Source organism: Propithecus coquereli, unplaced genomic scaffold (genome assembly GCF_000956105.1).
Source record: "Propithecus coquereli isolate 6110/MARCELLA unplaced genomic scaffold, Pcoq_1.0 Scaffold131, whole genome shotgun sequence".
NCBI lineage: Eukaryota > Metazoa > Chordata > Mammalia > Primates > Indriidae > Propithecus > Propithecus coquereli.
Genome location: NW_012137303.1, coordinates 1,114,976 through 1,128,274, shown reverse-complemented (window position 1 = coordinate 1,128,274; position 13,299 = coordinate 1,114,976). Strand labels below are relative to the sequence as shown.

Genomic DNA, 13,299 nt, shown 5'->3' with positions numbered 1-13,299 from the left:
CCCTCATTTCATTCAGGTTTCTGCTCAAATGCTTTCTCTAACCACCTTCTGTAAAATAGCACCCAGCTCCCAACTCTACTCTTCTACTTTCTGACCCTTTACCCTGCATTATTTTCCTTAAAAGCGCTTATCACTACTTGAAACTATATGTACATTTGTTTTCTTTATTATCCATCTTTATCACAGAGGTAAGAGCCCACAAGAGTAAGGATTTTGTTTTGTTTATAAATAAAGAAAAGTGGCACCTATGAGCTGCTCAATAAATATCAATCAACTGATTAAGTTATGAGTGTGTTCAAAGTTCGAAGAAGTTTGGAACTGACTTGGAGATCAGGGCAGGTATGGTCGACCTGCCTCAGAGAGATGGCTGCTGTTTTTCAAACACGCATGAGGATGAACAAAATCCTGTTCACTAGTTATGCCTTTATTATGTTAGCCTCTTTGGGATTTAGCAAATGTTCATAATTAAACCAAAAAATTATTCATTGTTTATATGAAATTCTAACTTAAGTGGGCATCTTATATTTTATCTAGCAATCTTATTTATTTATTTATTTTTTCATTTTTTTATTTTAGAGACAGGGTCTCACTTTGTCACCAGGCAAAAGTGCAGTGGCCCAATCATAGCTCACTATAACCTCAAACTCCTGGGATCAAAGGATCCTTCTGTCTCAGCCTCTCAAAGTGCTGGGATTGCAAATGTGAACCACCGTGCCCAGCCCCATCTGGCAGTCTTATTTGAGAGACCTGAGCCCTTATACCCTCTGGCTGAGGTAAACCCCATACTTCATCAGAAAACAACTTACCTCGAGAAATTTGTATGAACACTCACTCCCTTTCCTTTTTTGTCTTTCACCTAATTCTTCTCAAGTCTGAGTTTTGCAACTTAGTTTTTCAATTCTTAGTTTTGTTCCTTCTCTATATTCTTTACGATTGCTGTGGTAAATGGTTATACAAATATACCCAATAAACCTCTTCTCCCTGGGCCCTACCTTTGTGTAGTCTCCCCCCACAGGGCCTCTGGTTAGGGCCCTATGACTTGCTTTGGTCAACGCGACGGTGAATGTGAGGCAAATATTACAGAAGCTTAATAAGAGCCTGTGCACTGGGGCATAGCCTCTGGGAACTGCTGCCCCACCATGTGGAGAAACTTAGTCTAGCCTCTCTGGGGATGAAAGACCTTATGAAGAGAGGCTTAACATCCTAGCTGAATACAGGGCATGAATGAGCCCAGGCAAAGCCAGCTGAAAAGCTGCAGAATTGTAAGAAACAGTTGCTTTAAGCTACAGAGTGGTTTGCTATGCAGTAATAAATGAGACAGTCACTTAAAATTTCTGCTAATGTGTTTTACTTACCTGCATCCTATTCATTTATAATAGTTTTGCTTTCTGTATTTTTAACCTTTTATAAAAATATGGTTTTAAAATTGGGCTTGTTTTCCTTCTCTTTTTGTAGAGGGCAATGCTATTTTTCATTGGGCAACTGAGCTGGTCTAGGATTCAAGTTAAAGGAGCTACTTTATCAGAAGCCCCAGCTTCTGCTCATTTTACTCTATGTTTCTTGGGTTCATTGCCTCACTAGAGTGTAGGCCACAGGATGGCAGAGTTTCTGTTCTATTTATTGCTGGATCACCAGCACCTGCAACACTGCCTAGCACATAGTAAGCACCCAATTAATATTTGCTGTATGTTGAATGAATGACTTGCTCCTTTTACCTCTTGCCTTCACAGTTGGTATCCATCACCATCCTGTGAAAAGAGCACAGGTGACTGCACTTGAGAGGCCATCCTCCACTGCCAAGTGGATCTGCTTTGCTGCTGTCTCACATGGGAAAGGGACTGTGTCCTTGTGTGGCCCCATCAAGATCCCATCTTCAGTCCCAGCCCTTTGGTCCCATCACACCACTTTGAACAGAGGTAGAATAATGCCCTGAAATCCCTGAAAAATCACCGAAGTCTGCTCTGGCACTTTCACCTTTGGGATTGTTCTCTCTTCTAGACTCTTCAGTTCCAGTATTTACTGTTCTTCGGGGTCTCCCACTGATGGCCTTGAGAAACTCTTGGACAGTCAAAGAGCCATGTTGTTGATTATTGCTCCTGGTTACAAAAATAGCTGATAACGGTAACTAGCATTTAGGGTACCAGGTATAGAATTAGGAACTTGCATGTATTAACCCAATTACCTAAAAAACAGCCTATGAGCAATTACTATAGTATTCCCATTTTACAGATGAAGTGCTTAGGGTTCAGAGAGATTAAGTAACTTGGTCAAAGTCACATAGTAAGAGACAGAGGTCACACGTCGGTCTTTCTGAAACCAAATTCATGTTTTAACCACAATACTTCCTCATTATATATATATCCATTCTCTTGTAACTCAAATTCCTCATGATCTCTCTCTCTTTCTCATTGCTGTTTGGTATATGCATTCACAGATCAACTTTGTGAATAAAGAGGTAAAAGTATTATACCTCTCGGTTAATGAATCTTCTCATGAAGCTGCTATTTATTCCCCTTCTGGGAATTTTCTCTTTCTCTGGCCTTTAAATTATCTAGGTTTATTCTTTGATTTTATCCTATGATGATATTGGGTGTTGGATGCCTGGAACCCGGAAAGGTTGTACGAATCCTTGAGATATGCGTTTGTCCTCACAAACGTTTACAAGTTCCTCCCACACAATCATTCCAATAATTGAATTTTAATATTTTCTGGAGGCCGTTTCGATGTTATTCCCAGAAAGGGTGGATTCTATCATTCAGGGAACTAGGGAAAACCTACTTTTTGTGGTCATCTCTGGCTATCTCTAGTGATTTGCATTCAGACACCCCAGTGTGGGTGCACATGCACACATAGCATCCGTTGTAAGCATCCGTTGTAAACTGTGCTTTTGACTGCTTTGCTCTGTGTTTTACAAATATTTTGCACGAGAGCCCTGTGCACATAGGCTTGAACACTTTTTTAAATGTGGCTGCACCCTCGTCCTTAATAGAAAGATTCAAATTTTCTCTAAAGTTAAACCTTAAAACAATGAACTCAAACCTGGATGCGCATTAGAATCACCTAGGGGTAGAATGGGAACCTTAAAAAATACAATTGCCAGGTGACACTCCCAGATACTCTGATTTAATTTCTGGGGTGGGGAAAATGATAGTATATTTAAAAATCTCCCCAAGGGAGAACCACTGTCCCAGAGGATTATAAAAAGCATTATCTATATGCTTTCATACCTCACTTCATGCTAATGTGAGGACAATTTCTCTGTTAAGAATTACAGGGTTATTGCGCTTTAAGCCTGCAGTTCTGAAACCATCATGCCTCAGAAGCATGTGGAGGGCTTGTTAAACACATACTGTGAGACTCTCACCCCAAAACTTCTTTATTTACTTATTTATTTTATGAATTGACAAATAAAGATTATATATATTTATGATGTACAAAATAATGTTTTGTTATATGTATACATTGCGGAAAGACGAAATCAAACTATGTAACATATCCATTATATCACATACTTATCATTTTTGTGTGTGGTAAGAACATATAAAATCTACTCTCTAAGCAATTTTCAAGTATTCAATAACATTGTCATTAACTATAGTCACCATGTTGTAAATAGCAAAACTTCTGATTCAGTAGGTCTGGGAGGGACTACAGCATCTAACTGGTTCCCTGGAGATGGGGATTTAATGCTTAATTTAAGGTATTAAGCATTGTATTTCATCATTTGGTCGTGAGTCACCCACGACCAAACCGGAAGGTGTCCAAGAAAGCCGTTTTTCCCATCCAAATACTAATCAGGTCCGATCCTGCGTAGCTTTCAAGATCAGACTAGATCAGGCGCGTGCAGGATGGTATGGCAGAGGACAGAAAGCTGTTTCTAAGGTCCACAGAGGCAAAAAGACTTATCTAAGATCCTTCAGGCTTCTGGTTCTGTTTGAAATTCGAACTCAGGTTCCCTGACTTCCAGTCAGTGATATTCTGACTATGGCATCCTGAGAAATTTGAAGTAGGTCACATATGACCTTTGTGTACGTTTAGAAAAGCTGCTGCGGTAGAGGCTTGGGAGCAAGTGCCCCTTGCGCCGAGTTTAATAGATACGGAAACTACTCACCGATTTATTTTTGTTTTGGTTTTTAAAGTTTTTATTATAGTATAACATCCACACAGAAAAGTGCACAAATTCTCGGTGTATAATTCCATAAACTCAGATCAAGAAGCAAGACAAGCAGCTTTCTGACTCCCAGGGACAAGATTAAAACAACCCAAAGGATGATGGGAGGGCTTAGGGAGCACCTTGTTCCAGCAAAAATTGGAATAAGCCTAAAACCTCCTGCGAGTAAGTGTAAATTTAAGCAAGGCGTTCTTGCAATGTTGAATTAAACATGGATGCCATTATTTTAACTAGAATTCAGTCGAGAGTGGGGAGTAAACTCCCTCTTTCTTCCCCGTATGCCCGCCGCAGCCCGCCCCGCGCAGCCTGGGGTACACTCTTGTGTTCTCAGAGAAGACGTTGCTCTGTAGCTTTGTTCAGGGTAGTTCACGAAGTGGCAGTTTAGCTTTCCACAGAATTTTCAGATCTTAAAGGGGAAAACAAAAGCAACAACAATAAAAAAAAAAACGACAACAACAACAACAACAAAAAAACCGACTAGCTTTTAGATAAAGCCAGAAGTAAGTTTTGAGCGCCAACAGTAAGCAGTGAGTCAGGATGGCCGAGCGGTCTAAGGCGCTGCGTTCAGGTCGCAGTCTCCCCTGGAGGCGTGGGTTCGAATCCCACTCCTGACAGCTTGAAGTTTTTTTTTTTTTTTTTCCCCCCTACTTACTGATTAAGGTTTAAACTGTATTTTCCTTCTTATCCATCTAAGAATGATTTTTTTTTTTAATAAACTGCCCGAATTCTGGGATAAAGCCACTCTGTACTCGGAAAATAATTCAAAAACTACTGATTTTAATCTCATCTCCTCCTTTTCTCTGTCTTTGTCTCTGCCTCTCTCCCCTTCACATGCAGACTTGAATGAATTACTCTTCAGTTCATGTCTCATTATAATTATTGATGTCTTCAGGGCCCTTCTTTCATTTTGTTTATTTATAAATTCCATTTTAATTCAGTTTCCTCAGTTTCATTCCTCACTCCACTCCATCCCAACTCCCCATAAGAAATCAATGGAAACGACATCTTTTTCTTTCATTATGTTTTTGTAGAATATGTGTTATTGGCTTAAGTGCATGCAAGGTTTAAAAAAAATTTATTTTAAGTTATTATGGATACATACTAGTTGTACATATTAATGGCATACATGTGATAGTTTGATACAAGCACACAACGTGAAATGATCAAATCAGGGAACTGGGGTAGCTATCACCTCAAGCATTTCTCATTTCTTTGTGTTAGGAATATTCCAATTCCAGTCTTTTAATTATTTTGAAATGTATAATAAATTATTGTTAACTATAGTTGCCCTATTGTGCTACCAAACACTAGACCTTATTCCTTCTAACTAACTGTATTTTTCTATCCATTAATTGTCCCCTCTTTATCCCCTCCCTACTGCTCTTTGCAGCATGCATTTTTAATTTACATAAGTGGCACTGTGCCGTGGATCTTGTTCTATTTTTACTGTATTCCTTTGGCACCGCAGTTTTGAGCTTATGTTGCTGTGTGCACTTCTAGACCACATCTAGATCAATTGCTTTCGATTGCTGCATAGAGGTGTGCCATGTGACGCCACCTACTCCCCCAGGAATGACTCCATATTGGGTCCAACACTTTGTCACTACAAATAAAAGTTCTATCAATGAACATATTCCTACATTTTTCATTATGAGGCTGCATAAGATTTTCCTTGAGATACAGCAGGAATGAATTGCAGGTCATGACAGTCTGACAATCTACTAATTTTGCAGTTCAGAACAGGATCCAGGACCCAGGGAGGATGATTTAGACACACAGAAAAAGTTCATATTTAGTGACATCTCCAGAAATATTCCTCAAATTCAATTTTCCAGCTGTTTAGCCTGTTCATCTTGAGCATTAATAGCTATAGTTACAAACATTAATAGGCAATGTTTCTATTTTGCACTCATAATTTATTGCAAAACCCCAATTACTCAAAAACCTCAGGTGACTAAAACCTTCTCACCATTCCTTTAAAAAAAAAGAAATCCAATCTAATATTAGGTTCCAAAAGCAAAATATTGCGTGAATCTCTTTTATGATTATTGATATTCAAAATCATTTTGCTGTCTCCCTCTCACCCAAGTTTCTCAAAACTGACAAAAAGGTTCATACATATACTGAAAGAAAAGTGAATTGATAGAAAGATAGTCATCAACAAGGCTAGAAAGGAACAAACTAACAAGGTTTCCCCTTATGGCCCAAGTGGCCACATATTCATTACATTTCTGTCCACCCTGACATTTTGATTAAACATGATTTTGAGTCCCTGCTGCCGTGGCAACATAAGAGAAAGAAGGAACTGGCAAATACATGCAACCCCTAGGGTGTTAGGAAAAGCATTTATTGGTGCTTAGAAGGCCAGAACGTTGGTCCAATTCAATTCAGGCTGCCTGGGCTCACCCCTGGACTCTGCCATTTACTAGCTATATGACCTTCCAGGCAAGTGACTTTGCAACCTTACGCCTTGGTGCCCTCCTCTTTAAAATGGAGGGAATAATTATACCTTACTTCATCAGTATGCTGTGAGGATTGCATAACTTAGTATATATAAAATGCTTAGAACAGTGCTTGGCAAATTTCTTTTTGTCATAATAAAGTACCTGTTCATACTAGTCAGGGTCCTTCAGAAGATACAAAACTAATAGTATATGTATCTATATCTGTATCTATCTATATATATAGAGAGAGAGATTAATATTTATGATGAGGAATTGGCTTACACATTTATGGGAGGATGAGAAGTCCCGTAGTCTGCCTTCTGCTAGCTGGAGACCCAGAAAAGCAGGTGGTATAATTGAGTCTGAGTTCAAAGGCCTGAGAACCCAGGGAGCTGATGATATAAACCTAGTCTGAGAACAGGAGTAAACAAGATGTCAAACAGAGGGTACAGGGAGAAGGAGCGAATCTCTTTTTCCTCAACTTTTGTTCTATTCAGCCCCTCAGTGGATGGGATGATGCCCAACCTCGTGGCTGGTTGCAAGCAAATAGATGCTTCTCTCTGAAAGTTTCTTTTCTGAAATCAAGGTGACAAATATTTGTTTGCACTTGGATTTTTCCTTTCCAAAAAATTCTGACCACAATGCAACTTTTTAAGATAGTTAATCATAGGTTGTTTTATATGGTTGGATTTTACTGGCTGCTATGAATTGTCAGAGATGCTGCAACCTTCTCAACAACAGCTTTATCAATTATTCCAAAGGTTGACCTTTCTAAAAACATTGCCTGGAGATTGTGAGAGTGAATCCATTTGGGATTTCCCCAGGAAAGAAAATAGAATGACCAGAGATTTTGATGTTGCTTGTAGTTTAAATGTGGTGTTTGCCTTCTGCTTTCCCTGGTTCCTTTTGCATTTGTTGAAAAAACATTACTTGTGGAATAAAAATGTAAGAAAACCAAGAAATGCAGTAATTCGCTCTTCCAAAATAAAGCCAAATTCATCTTTGCCTCTTTTTCATGAACATTAAGGGTCCACCTTCAAATGCACATAAAACAATATGATGAAGGCCCATGGGGAAAATAATTTGCAAGCTTACACTTCGATTGGCCATGGTTAATCGGAAAGCAGAAAAACCACGAAAAAGGAAGGCCCCGCTGGGATTCGAACCCAGGATCTCCTGTTTACTAGACAGGCGCTTTAACCAGCTAAGCCACGGAGCCGGTGCTCCGCATTCCCTTCCAATCAGCAAGGAAAAGGAATGATATTTGTTTTTGTTCTGTGCATTTATTTACTTTCGTGTCACTGAGGATCAGGAGCAGCCAAAAGCTTCCTCAGACCCTGAAGAAGAATCCTGGCTTCGCCCTAAAAGACCTAAGAAACCGCTCATCTGCAGGAAAACTGAGTCCTTCGCGCGGGGGTTGTGTGGGGAAATGCAATGCGGGCACTAGCCTGACTCCCCGGTGAGCTCAGAGGAGTACGCCAAGGAACTGCTCTGAAGGGCAAGAGTTCAGCAGCTTATCCTAACGTGGATGAAGTATGACCTGAGGCGTCAGGGAGGACAGGGTAGGAAAGAGGGGAGCCAGCAACATTTACAGAACACTCCTCCAGGTCGTGTAACACGTTTACATCGGAACACTTCCAGCACCAAGAATGGGCCCCTGCAGGAAGCAAGCTGTTTCTTATTTCACGGTTTTTAAATTAAACTGGAATTTAATTAAAATTCTAGTCATTCCTTACCCCATTTCTTTCTGCTAAACTTGGGTTCCACCTATCTGCTTCTTGTTTATAAGATTAACTAATGGATTTCCAGAGTTGTTCCTTTAAAATGCAAGACTTCGTAACTAACAACCTAATCTCGGAAAAAGATAAAGGAGAGGCCTCCTCCCCACTGTAGCCATAGAGAGAAGCTTTCTTGTCCTAATACTTGTTCAAAGGATCTGATTTGATATGATGTCAAATTGAGAGCCTTCACAAGAACTTCTATATTGTCATGTGGGCTTGTGTGAGTATTTGTAACTCTTTCTAAATTACTCTGTTCTCTGCTAAAATAAATCTGTCCTTGGGAATATAATTTGAACAAAGGGATTTAATGAAACTCTGAAGAGTTTGTAAATTATTGCCATAGGTATAGTTTTCCAAAGGGAAATCTATAATTGTGATTAGCTTTTTTACTTGAAATCTCTTGTCCTGGTGATAATGCTGAAATTGGCATTTCAGTATTTCTAAGCTGTATTAATATTTGAAGGATTTCTCTGTCATAGTATAAGGCAGCCATTGGCACTTACCTGTGCCTACATACATCATGGGGGGAACAATAAGAGTTCATACCTGTTAGAGTTCTTATTTTCATAAGAAGAGTGAAAGTCTATGAACTCAACACTCAGTCTGATTGCAACTCATGAAATAAGCACTTATTTATTTAATATTATAAGCTTAGGCATCATATTATTAGTGTGCTTGGAGCCAATATAATCATCATAAACAGTGCAATTTACAACTAACATGGCTTTGACCAAACTGTGGGAGGTGACAGGCAACAGAGCCAATGATATTTGGTTTGGGTTTTTCCTTTGGCTGGCAGCTGACAAAGTCTGCATAGAATTTCTAGGACGTCAAAGGAGTTGTTTAATTAGCCAGAGATAAGTCTTGGAAGAAAATCGAGACTTTGAGCAATCATTTACAGAAATCTTGATGTGAACTCTACCACTCAGTTCCCAGTATGATCAAGATGATGGGGATGGACTATGGAAGCCTCACGTTGGCTCTGCTCCACGCATCCGAAATTGCAGAAGATACAGATCACTGTGTCACAGACTACCAACAATAACATAAAGAAATATGGGAGTGGCAGGCAGTGCAGTTTTCTATATGCCTGGGAGCAAAACTGAAAAATAGTGCACTGAGACACAGAGGAGATTCCACCACTGTCATAGTTTTATGTATCCGCTTGGCTAGTTCATAGTTTTATGTATCCGCTTGGCTATAGTACCCAAGTATTCAATTAAATACTAATCTGTATGTTGCTGTGAAGATATTTTGTAAATGTGGTTAACATCTACAATCAGTTAACTTTAAATAAAGGAGATTATCCTGGGTAATGTAGGTGGCCCTCTTCCAATCAGTTAAAAAACAGTAAGAGCAAAACAGAGGCTTCTCCAGGGAATAAGAAATTCCATTTCAAGACTAGGACATCAGCTTTTGCCTGCCCTACAGATTTTAGACTTGCCAGTCCCCACTCACGATTATCTAAGCCAATATATATATTCTCCTACTAGTTTTGTTTTTTTCCTGGACTTCGTTTCTCTGACTGATATAACCACTGAAGAAAAGACTAGAAGCTGGAACTATTATAGAACTGTAAGAAAAGAACCCTCAGTAGAAAGATTTCCAGAAACAAAGTAAAATCATTCCTTGTAATGAATATGGCTGAAAAATTTGAAGCAGCCAAGAAAGTCCTTCAAAATCTGTAAAACAAATGGAAATTTTTGTAGACAAACACTGAGGAGAGCAAATATGGACAGAACCTCCCAGTAGCTGGGTTAAAGCCCACTTTGGAAGTGCAGGATGGTACCTGTGACTTCCAGGGATGCCCTAGGATCTGGCCGTCCAATCCTGGGTGTGTGATGACGATAAAATAGGAGCAGGAGGTATCCTAGTTTGTTTCATTTCTGAATATTCAGGCACAATTGTTCATGTTTCTGAACTCCTCTTCACAGCAGAAATCTACTCTTACTTCCAATGGGGAAAGGGTGATCTCTGAACTTGGATAAGAAAATAAATGTTAATTTTGAAAAAGATGTTACTGAAGTGTTGCGTTTTCTTCCATTATGAATATAGGCAACAAACTGCAGTGGCATTTAAGCTCTCATGAGTATCGCTATTGGAAATCACAAATATTTTCAAATCAAAATATAGCTGTTACAAATTCCTTAAAATATCATTTATTTTCACTACTGCTTTGAGATTACACTATTTATTAGAACCCCCCAGTCCCCTGCTGAATAGTGTCATTTAGTGTCTTAATAAAGAATCACACAAATATTACTATGTCATAATCTTAAAATGTTTTGGTAACATATTTCAACATAATTGGTCTCCTTTTGAAATCTTATGTATTAACTTTTTATATTTAAAAGTATTATTCTGAGGTAGAGTCCATAATCACCACACTATTCTAGGGGTCCATAGTGTAAAACTTGAGAAGATCCCTATTGTATTGTCTAGGAAGGAATCTGTAACTGGATCTACCTTAATGTTTGTGCAGAAAGAACAGAATATTTTTTGTAAGGGCTATTGAAACCTTATAAACCGAAAACAAATATTTTCTAATCTCAATGTGCATATTCTCAATATCAGGCAATTTTACTCCTGTTTAGCCCTCGATTTATTTACAGTGCTACCAGCCATACGGATAATGATTTCTTCTAAGAAATACAGAGACTGAAACACATCTGAGACGCTTGTTTGCTTTCAAAGCAAACAAGTGAGCATTCATGTATGTGCGCGAGTCGATGGTGCTCTTTTCAGAGGTGTAAAATTCTGAGATACAGCCTTGTGATGGGAGCAGCACGTAGTGAAGGGGCCTAGAGCAGTATTGCTTAGTAAATGTTTGAAAAAAAAAGTTTTTTTTTTAAACAACCCACAGACACACACACACACACATACACAGACACACACACACACACACACACACACACACAGAAGGTCAGATCATGCAACCATACAACAGCTTCCAATTTCCTATAGAGTACCAGCCAAAGTCCTTACAAGGGTCTACAACAGCGGTCCCTAATGTTTTCAGTACCAGAGACCGATTTTATGTAAGACAATTTGGGGGAGGGGGGTCGGAGGGATGGTTTCGGGATAACTCAAGCCCATTACATTTATTGTGCACTTTATTTCTATTATACACTATAATATATAACAAAATAATTATACAACTCGCTATAACGCAGAATCTAACGCGCTGCTAATCTGACAGAAGGCAGAGTTCAGACGGTGATGCCAGCGACCGGGAGCAGCTGAAAATACAGACGAAGCTTCCGTCGGCTTTCCCGCCGGCTCATCTCCTGCTGTGCGGCCAAGTTTCGATCAGGCTGCAGACGGGGTTGGGGACCACAGGTTTACAAGGCCGAAGGTGATCTCCCAGGGTTTCCTATCTCGCTCCACTCAGCACCAGCCTTCTCAACATTATTACTCCCAAGACGGCTCCTACCTCCAGGCCTTTCCCCTGGCGATTTTCTCCTATTGCAGATCACTGTTTTCCCCCTGATACTCTCATTTCTCTCTCGTTCATCACCTTCACTGCTGGACTTTCATATCCCCTTTCTCTGTTTTATATTTTTTTCTCCAGGCGCTTATCACCATTATTTTATTTATTTAGCGCTTCATTATCTGTCTCCACCAACGCCATGTAATCTTCCTGAGGGCAGGGGGTCGCATCTGTTTTCTCCATGATTGCATCTCCAGTGCCTTGAATAGCAATACTGATTGCACGAATGAACGCATGAATGGAGAGGAGATACTGGGGCAGAGAGGATGTGGAGTTTGCCTTTCACAACAATTTTTCAGCCTGCAGAGACAGATCAAGAAAGGAGTAAAGACGATGGCGCGTGTGCACAAGTGGCCCCTGGAGAGACCATACACTACGAGCCTAGATAAACCGGGCAAACGGGACTTTCAGCCACAGCCCAGACCTTGCCGGTAGGACCGGTGCTGCTGACTAGTTTGTTATGAAGGTACACCTGCCGCCACACTTTTTACATGCAGGGCCAGTGGCGCAATGGATAACGCGTCTGACTACGGATCAGAAGATTCCAGGTTCGACTCCTGGCTGGCTCGGTGTATAGGAGATGTGTTTTACTTCTTTCCCTTCCTGATTGTACGGGAGTTCAATGGATTAAGAAAATTCGTGCACGGTAAAAGCTGCCTAGAAATCTCGGAAGCAAAAGAATCCGGCTTTTGACCACGGGAGTCATCACTTCTTTGCAGAGCAAATTCCACGTCCCACCATGTGGTGGCGCTAACCAAAGCGTAGCTGGAGAAACGTTGGCCGTCCCCAAATTGTGCCCCGCTTTTCAGTCCATTTTGATTATTTGGGCCGGGCCATGGCTCACGCCTGTAATCCTAGCACTCTGGGAGGCCGAGGCGGGAGGATCGCTTGAGCCCAGGAGTTTGAGGTTGCTGTGAGCTAGGCTGACGGCACGGCACTCTAGCCCCGGCAACAGAGCGAGACTCCGTCTCAAAAAAAAAAAGAAAAAAAGAAAAAGAGAGTAAGTTTGAAGTAACCTAAGTAAGCAAAGAGGAAGACAGCAAAATCTTCAGGTTGAGCAATAATAATGGGGGGTTATTCAGAAACAGTAAAGTCTCTATTTTGTTCTTTCTCATCTAGTCACATTTGTAGAATAAGTTATTAAGGATTTGCCTTCAGGTCTGAACACTGCAAGGGCTTGGTCTGCGCTTTTCTTTGGTTCTCTGGAGAGGACAGTAAGGATGCGCATGCGCACACCAAGGCAACACATCGTCACTGAAATAGCGACAGGCAGAGAGAGTGTTATAGAGTGAAGTGCTGACTCGGGACAGACCCTTAGAGGAGTTTCCGTAGTGTAGTGGTTATCACGTTCGCCTCACACGCGAAAGGTCCCCGGTTCGAAACCGGGCGGAAACAGTCTGGTTTTTCTTTCAC

At 40.4% G+C, this 13,299-nt stretch overlaps 4 non-coding genes across 4 annotated transcripts; 3 read left to right on the top strand and 1 right to left on the bottom strand.

The window, feature by feature from the left end:
- Positions 1 to 4,702: 4,702 nt before the first annotated feature.
- TRNAL-CAG lies at positions 4,703 to 4,785 on the top strand. Its single transcript has one exon. It is a non-coding gene; the product is annotated as a tRNA-Leu (tRNA).
- A 2,975-nt stretch (positions 4,786 to 7,760) lies between these two features.
- On the bottom strand, positions 7,761 to 7,834 carry TRNAT-AGU. Its single transcript has one exon. It is a non-coding gene; the product is annotated as a tRNA-Thr (tRNA).
- Positions 7,835 to 12,382: 4,548 nt separating this feature from the next.
- TRNAR-ACG lies at positions 12,383 to 12,455 on the top strand. Its single transcript has one exon. It is a non-coding gene; the product is annotated as a tRNA-Arg (tRNA).
- Positions 12,456 to 13,208: 753 nt separating this feature from the next.
- TRNAV-CAC lies at positions 13,209 to 13,281 on the top strand. Its single transcript has one exon. It is a non-coding gene; the product is annotated as a tRNA-Val (tRNA).
- The last annotated feature ends 18 nt before the right edge of the window (positions 13,282 to 13,299 follow it).